The sequence below is a fragment of the Pinus tabuliformis genome, chromosome 8 (genome assembly GCF_031772625.1).
Source record: "Pinus tabuliformis cultivar Carrire ecotype Pingquan chromosome 8, CPIR1, whole genome shotgun sequence".
Classification (NCBI taxonomy): Eukaryota; Viridiplantae; Streptophyta; class Pinopsida; order Pinales; family Pinaceae; genus Pinus; species Pinus tabuliformis.
The window spans coordinates 1,650,730,697-1,650,738,309 of NC_142294.1; positions in this window are offsets into that span (position 1 = coordinate 1,650,730,697).

The window sequence follows — 7,613 nt, forward strand, 5'->3', positions numbered from 1 at the left end:
ATTAGATACAGTAGCGTGTACACGCGGGTTCACTAAATTGAAGTAGCGTATATGTTTCTGAGTATGAAATTGAAAAGTTTGATTGATCTGATAATACTGATTCACCCCCCCTCTCAGTATTATTTCCAACAATGTCTACCGAAATAAACAAAGGTGAGTGACGGTGCTCGCCAACTCACATAACTTTGACAAGAGAATCTTGTTCCAGAATAACCCCATCTTCCAATCACAGACGGGGGTACAGACTAGTCATATTCTCCCACGGAAACCTACCCTATACCCGAAGTTTTCCTACCGAAGCAGACCAGGATGCATGCCCCCTGGGTTTCAGTCATATCCCTCCGAATTACTCGCGCTCATCGGGAGGACGGACTGGAGATTGAGACATTTCTTGCGTGAAAAGACCATTTAGGGATGGTATATGACTATTTGCTCTGTATGATCCGGGAAATAAAAGCTGGTCCACGAGCTTGACCACTCTTCCTTCGTGCGAAAAACACATTACTCTAAAGAGTGAGGAGACAATTGCCCCCATGCAATAAATATAGTCTCGTCCAAGGAGTAGATTGTAATCCAGGGGTCCTTGAACTACCATTACGTTCATGCAAACTATTTTCCTTATCAATCTTATGGGCACATCGGGAAGGATCCCTAAAGGTCGACTGGTTCCTTTATCAAAGCCCGTTAGATTTCTCATCTCAGGCAAAAGCGATGGCAAACCAAGCGCTTTCCAAGCAGTTGAGGAAAGGATACTCACAAAAGCCCCCTCATCTATAATGGTACCATCCATAACCATTCTATATATTTGAACGATGATTCAGAATGGTACACTTGCTGGTAAACGGGGTCTGCCTAGTTGATTCCAGTCGAAGGAGACAACTAGGTTGCTTGGAGGTGGGACCGAATAGACGGCCGAGTACGGCTCTGACGAACTTCCTTCCTGCGGTAAAGGAACGAGTAAATTTCCCCCATGTTCGTCGGAGTCTATGTTTATGAAGAGAATTTGGATGGTGTCATCCTTGTTCTCTTCAGTGACTATATCATCTGAAGATAAAACCTCTGAAGGCAAGACCAGGTCAACTGCCGCCTCGACCATTTGACTTTCGTCTAGTATGGATTCAGATGGTTTATCTTCAATGATAGGTGCTTCAGCCGACCACCTGAGCGGGCCAGCCGTATTTTCAACTAATGACGGACTCGGTAAGAGTTTTTTATATCCAGGAGGAAGTCGTAATGGTGAAATCGGACGATCATCCAAAACTCTTTTAGCTTCGTCTAAGAAGGGACAACAGTGGACGACATGATCGCCTTTGCACAGTTTACAAGGAAATCTACATTTCCCTTTTTGTCCTGGGGCTTCACTTTCACTAGTTGATGGTGTGCTTTCAACATGATCATCAGAGGTTGAAGACACCGGATTGTGCAAACGAGGAGACCAATCCCTTAATATCCGAGGGATGCAAGGACAATCTCTGTGAAAGTGGTCTCCTTTGCAAATGACACATGGAGATTTAGGCCTGGTCGGTGCAGTGTGTGGATTTTCGTTAGACGACACTCGTTTTCCCCCATTCGCCTTTGGCTCCTTCCTCTTCTTCTCTTTCTTCTTCTCTTCCTTCTTCTCCTTAGGAACTTGACCTTTGGCTTTACCAGCCCCATCAAGCGAAGAGGAAGGAGGAGAGGAAGAATTAGAGGAAGTAGAAGGCTGGTGGGCAACTCTGGACTTGTCTAATTGCTGATTCGATTGTTCAGGAATAGTGGTTTTCTGAACGACAGAGGTTGAGAAGAGCCATACAGGAAAACCAATTGTCAGCCCTGGAAGCGACAATGTGGCCATATGGGGCGCACCAACATCTCCCCAAGAGGAGAAGGGACTAGGATTTCCACCAAGGGGAATTCCTTGGTTGGTAGACTCCATTTTCTCAACCCAAGATCAACGTAGGAAAGGGGTATGAATATTTCGTTTAAAATAAATTTTATACGCTTTGGCATAACTTGTTTTTTCAGTTTTTAAGAGTCGAGAAAAAACAAAAGATGACTCTAGTCTCCTTCGATTTTTAATGAGCCTGAAGTGACAAGTGCTCAGATGGACCTTTTCCGTTAAGGAGTCTGAAAAGGAATGAAAGGGACTGCTCTAGAGGTCTAGGTAGAGCGAGTACCAAACCAATCGCAAAACTGCAGAATACTTTTTACGGTATGGCAGTCAATCTTCCCGAATGTTGTGTTCAGTGCATTGCGATCAGTAGGGCGGCCGACACGGCTTCCTATGGATAAAGGATTTAAGCCTATAGGGGTCTCCCAAAATATACTCGACGGTACGTGGGAGCACAAGTCCGCACTGGCACTTATCGTCTCAAAGTGGAGGAATCACCCAACCATTAGTGAGGACGACAGTTACCAGGCTTTACGACGCCGGAATACGTCTCTAGCCTAGACCTCTAAATGTTGTGCGTTAAGTTCCAAAGCGTTGTTAGGTTCATTGAATCTATTTTAAGTTGATCTTTCTTATGAATTTTGCCTTTTGGGTTCACCACGAGATGTAGATGTAATTCCTAAAATGCAATCTAAAGATGATAAACAAACTTTTATCTCTTTTCTGCAATGAAAATCCTGGCTACTAGGGGAAAAGAAAGACAATATTTTCACGAAGAGCAAAGAGCACACTGTAAATGCACTTTCCTAAATCAAGTGAAACAGACTGTCTATATGCAAATGCACATGCATGTATTTGTTTTTCACTTTCTTAGTATTGATGCTAAAAAGAAAGTTGATGTACAAATCTGAATTTGCTTTCAAGCGACAAACACAAACAAGCTTCTTTTCGAAATCAGAAGATAGAGATGATTACGACACTTTACGATTTTGAAATGAATACTCGTTTTGACACTAGAAAATCACAAATTCAGACCAAAGGTAATAGTAAAAGTATAATCGACCATCAAGAGCAATTAAACTTTCTCCTATAATCGAAATCGACACTTGCGACAGATCTAAATCAAAGGACGACAGTACGATTATTCTACTTTTGCAATGGAAAACTGTAAACGACTCAACAAACACACAAAAACATATACAGTTCTTTTGTACAAAGGAGGCGGAATATCAGTAAGGAAAAGGGGTTTTAAACAGACATATATTGATCACAGGCTGCAAAATTCAGAGACAAAACTGGAAAGAATGAAGCACAAGAACCTCAGCTGCACAGGGCTAGGTTGATCAGCGCACCTGTAACATAGAGAAACTGCATTGCAGCGCAGGTTGCCCTTTCGGGAAGTGCGTTGAAATGCAGGATCTCTTCATAGTGCCTGCGCTGGGCTAGAAACGAGAATTCTATCCAGGTTCTGGGTCACAGTTTGCAGTTTAGTCTTTGGTTTTTGGCGGAGTAAAAGCAATTAGTAATGCACAATCAGGGGTAGATCTAAGGAGGGTCTAAGAGCTATCACAAGGGAAATCAGATAGTTTATGAATCAGCTGTTCAAATCATAAACAGATCCAGTGAATGGATTGAAGTGGCAGATGTCTACTTTGCATTTGTTATGGCAAATGCAGTTCGAATGCTACTTATAAGTTTATGAATCAAACAACAAGAGATACACAAACAAACTAATTAGACATTCTCCCCGGCAGAGTCGCCATTTTGTTACCGGGAAATAGTGTCTATTTATAACTGCTCTATCCCACTAAGGTGTGACAGCTGCCTTAGAAACAAACAGAGAAAAACTACTTTTGTATTTCCTTTATGAACTATAAATAGGGAGGAATAGAAAGAACCAACCTGTGTCTTGCACTAATCCTTTGATTCAATCCCTCTCTTCTTTGACAGCTTCCAGCTACATGCTCCCTTACTTTCCCAGCTTCACCAAGTACCTGTAAGATCACAGAAGAAGAAAACTATACAAAGACATGGATCTATATTCATAAACAACTTAGGATCAGATTTAAGTTAACCATACAAATGTAACAAGCATCAATGATACAAAAGCATGGAGGAGAACTCAAATAGTTTTTATTGATAAATAAGAAGATCCAGGAGGAGTTACAACCGATGATTCCTGACCCAGCATCAACCTCCCAGCAAAGAAGCCCCTCTTCACCTCCAACAAAGCATAGATCACCCAATTCTCTGATGTTTGTCTCAAAACCAGCAACAATTCCTTACAATGTGCAAAATTCCAGCCTCTGGATCTCTGAGATGAGGGATCCATATATAGATGTATGCAAGGAGGATTAGTCAGCTTGTGATTTGATTAGTGTCTTCTCTTTGTCAGTTCTTGCTTCCACTTGGATACTGAAGGCCTCTTACTCATCCTTGGTCGAATTCAGTGAGGCAAGTGTCATAGGAGAAGATTCTGGAAGCTTCCATTGTCTCTCCACCTCGCGGAATGACACTGCCATTTGTCATTTCTCTCTCAACGCACCCTCCTAGTGCATTTAGGTGCGTTGCAACGCACCTAGCCAGTGGATTTAGGTGCTATGCAACGCACTTAGCTAGTGGAGCAGCTGAAATGATCCTGTTTTGACTTATTTTGAGCAGTTTCTGGTGGAGAACTTCTGGGAGAAGCTGTAATTTGTTGACCTTGTTCCTTTAGGGGTTAGAACAACAATTTTAGGGACTTAGGAGCCCTTTGTTTATGGACATTTCATGCTTGGAGCTGTAAGGCACAAAAATGTCTATAACAATTGGCTAGCCACAACTGATGCTTTCATTAGTTGTAGATCTAGAGATATGTACATTTCTGAGTCGAAAAAAGAAGTTCAATTTGTATCCTCCAGCAAAAGCAATTATAGAAGTAGGAGATAATGAATGGGTCGATGATGAGGACACTATACAACCTGTCTTTACCATTTCTGAAATGAATGAAGATAGTCAAATTCTGAACACATTAGAAAATTTTGAAACATCTTCAGAATATGACCTCACACAATTTCAGATAGATTCTGACATTGAGTATCTATCATCTAGACAAATGTCTCTTTACTCTATGGAAGAATTCGGTAGTTCCACCATTGAGATTTTTCCAGGTAAAACATTGAATATCAACAAAAACTTGGAAAAATCACAACAGGGAGAGCTAACCAAAATCTTACAAAACATTCTACTGCATTTGCATGGGAGTATACTGATATGAAAGGTATTGACCCTAAGACTTGCATTCATCACATCTACATCGAGGAAAACAATAGACCAATCAGACAACCTCAGAGAAGGATGAATCCAAACCTTAGGGAGATAGTGAAAGAAGAGCTCCAAAAACTACTCAATGTAAACTTCATTTATCCAATTTCAGATAGCCGATGGGTTTCTCCTTTGGTTATAGTACCTAAAAAGAATGGTAAATGGAGAGTATGCATTGATTACAGGGAATTGAATAAAGCAACTTTGAAGAATCACTTTCCTTTGCCTTTTATCGATCAGGTATTAGATACACTAGCAGGCAAAAAGTACTTTTCATTCTTGGATGGTTTTAGTGGCTATAATTAAATTCAGGTAGCACCTGAAGATCAAGATAAGACCACATTTACCTGTCCATGGGGAACTTTTTTCTTACCGAGTGCTTCCTTTTGGATTATGTAATGCACCTGCAACATTCTAAAGAGCAGTACTAAGAATCTTTTCTAATCTAATCCATGATTGTGTAGAGGTTTATATGGATGATTTTATAGTTTATGGTAATTCATTTGAAGAGGCATTGGAGAATTTGGAAAAAGTCCTTATAAGATGTAAAGAAACAAACCTTTCATTCAGTCATGAAAAATTCTTTATGATGTTTACTGAAGGTATTGTTTTAGGACATCACATTTCAGGGGATGGGATTAAAGTTGATAGATCAAAAGTTGAAGTCATCTCCAAGTTGCCTATTCCAAATTGTCAAAAATATGTTAGAAGTTTTCTGGAATTTACTGGGTACTATAAAAGATTTATAGAGAACTCCACTAAAATAACATCTCCACTCTTCAAATTTCTCATAAAAGACAGTGAATTCAAATGGGATCCTGATTGCCAATCAGCATTTGAAGCTTTGAAGACAAGAATATCTGAAGCACCCATCTTGAGAGCGCCAAATTGGAAACTTCCTTTCCACATTTCTACAAATGCTTCAGATACAACTCTAGGGGTTGTGTTGGGTCAAAAGGATTTAGTTCTTTAAGCCATTTACTATACCAGTAAAAACTTAACTCCCACTGAGTTGAACTATACTGTGACTGAAAAAGAGTTCTTAGCTGTTGTTCATGTAATCAATAAGTTTAGACATTACATAACAGGATATGAAACTTTTGTCCATACTGATCATTCTGCGATTAGATATCTAATGAAAAAGCCTGTTACTAATGGCAGAGTTACAAGGTGGCTCTTACTTTTATAGGAATTCAATATTACTGTGTTGGATAGACCCGGGAAACAAAATACAGTAGATGATTTCTTGTCTAGGATCCAAAATACTAAAGAAGATTCTCCTGTAGAGGATAAGTTTCTGAATGAATATTTATTTGCAGTAACTACTAAGACTCCTTGGTATGTAGATATTGCTAACTATTTGGTTACAGGGAAACTACCTCCACATCTATTTCCTAGTGAAAGAAGAAAGATTATTTAGGAGAGTTCAAAATATTCATGGATTTCTAATGAATTGTTTAAAACATGGCCAGATCTTGTGATCAGAAGATGTGTTAGGGAAGATGAAATGCCTGACATCCTCAAGGCATGTCATGATGAACCATGCGGCAGACACTTTGCTGACAAAAGGACAGCCTATAAAATCCTCTCTTTAGGATATCATTGGCCTTCCCTCTTCAAAGATACAAAATAATATGTCAAAAGGTGTGATAGCTGCCAAAGAGTGGGGAAACCGACTCTTTCAAATGAAATGCCATTGCAACCACAGGTACTCATCGAACCCTTGGAAAAATGGGCTTTAGATTTCATTAGACCTATTAATCCACCATCTAAACAAAATAAGTATATATTGGTATGTACTGATTATGTCACTAAATGGGTAGAAGCCAAAGCATTACTTTCTGCTACTGAAAATTCAGTTGTTAGTTTTCTTTATGAGGATATTTTTACTCGCTTTGGTGTTCCAAGAGAAATTGTGACAGATCAGGGAAGTCAATTCACATCCAACATGGTAGAGAAACTAATGGAATAATACAAAATCAAGCACAGAAAATCTACTCCTTACCATCCGCAAGCAAATGGCCAAGTGGAGTCTGCAAACAAAGTTATTGAAGGCATCATCACCAAAATTGTTCATCTACACAGAAGAGATTGGTCATAAATGCTTCCTGAAGCCTTATGGGCCTACAAAAATACATGGAGGAATACAATAGGACATTCTCCCTATGAACTTGTTTATGGGAAATAAGTCCTGCTCTCCATTGAGTTTCAAGTCAAAACTTTCAAGATGGCAGTTCAGTTGGGGATGGATCTATCAGAAGCCCAAAAGCACAAAATGAAGCAGTTGAATGAGCTAGATGAGATCAGAAAAGAAGCAATCCTAAGAACTGATTTAGTTCAGTATCAAAGAGCTAAGTGGCATGACAAATACATCAAAGAGAAAAAGTTTCAAGAGGGAGATTGGGCATTACTATTTGATTCCAAGTTTAAAGACTTCAAA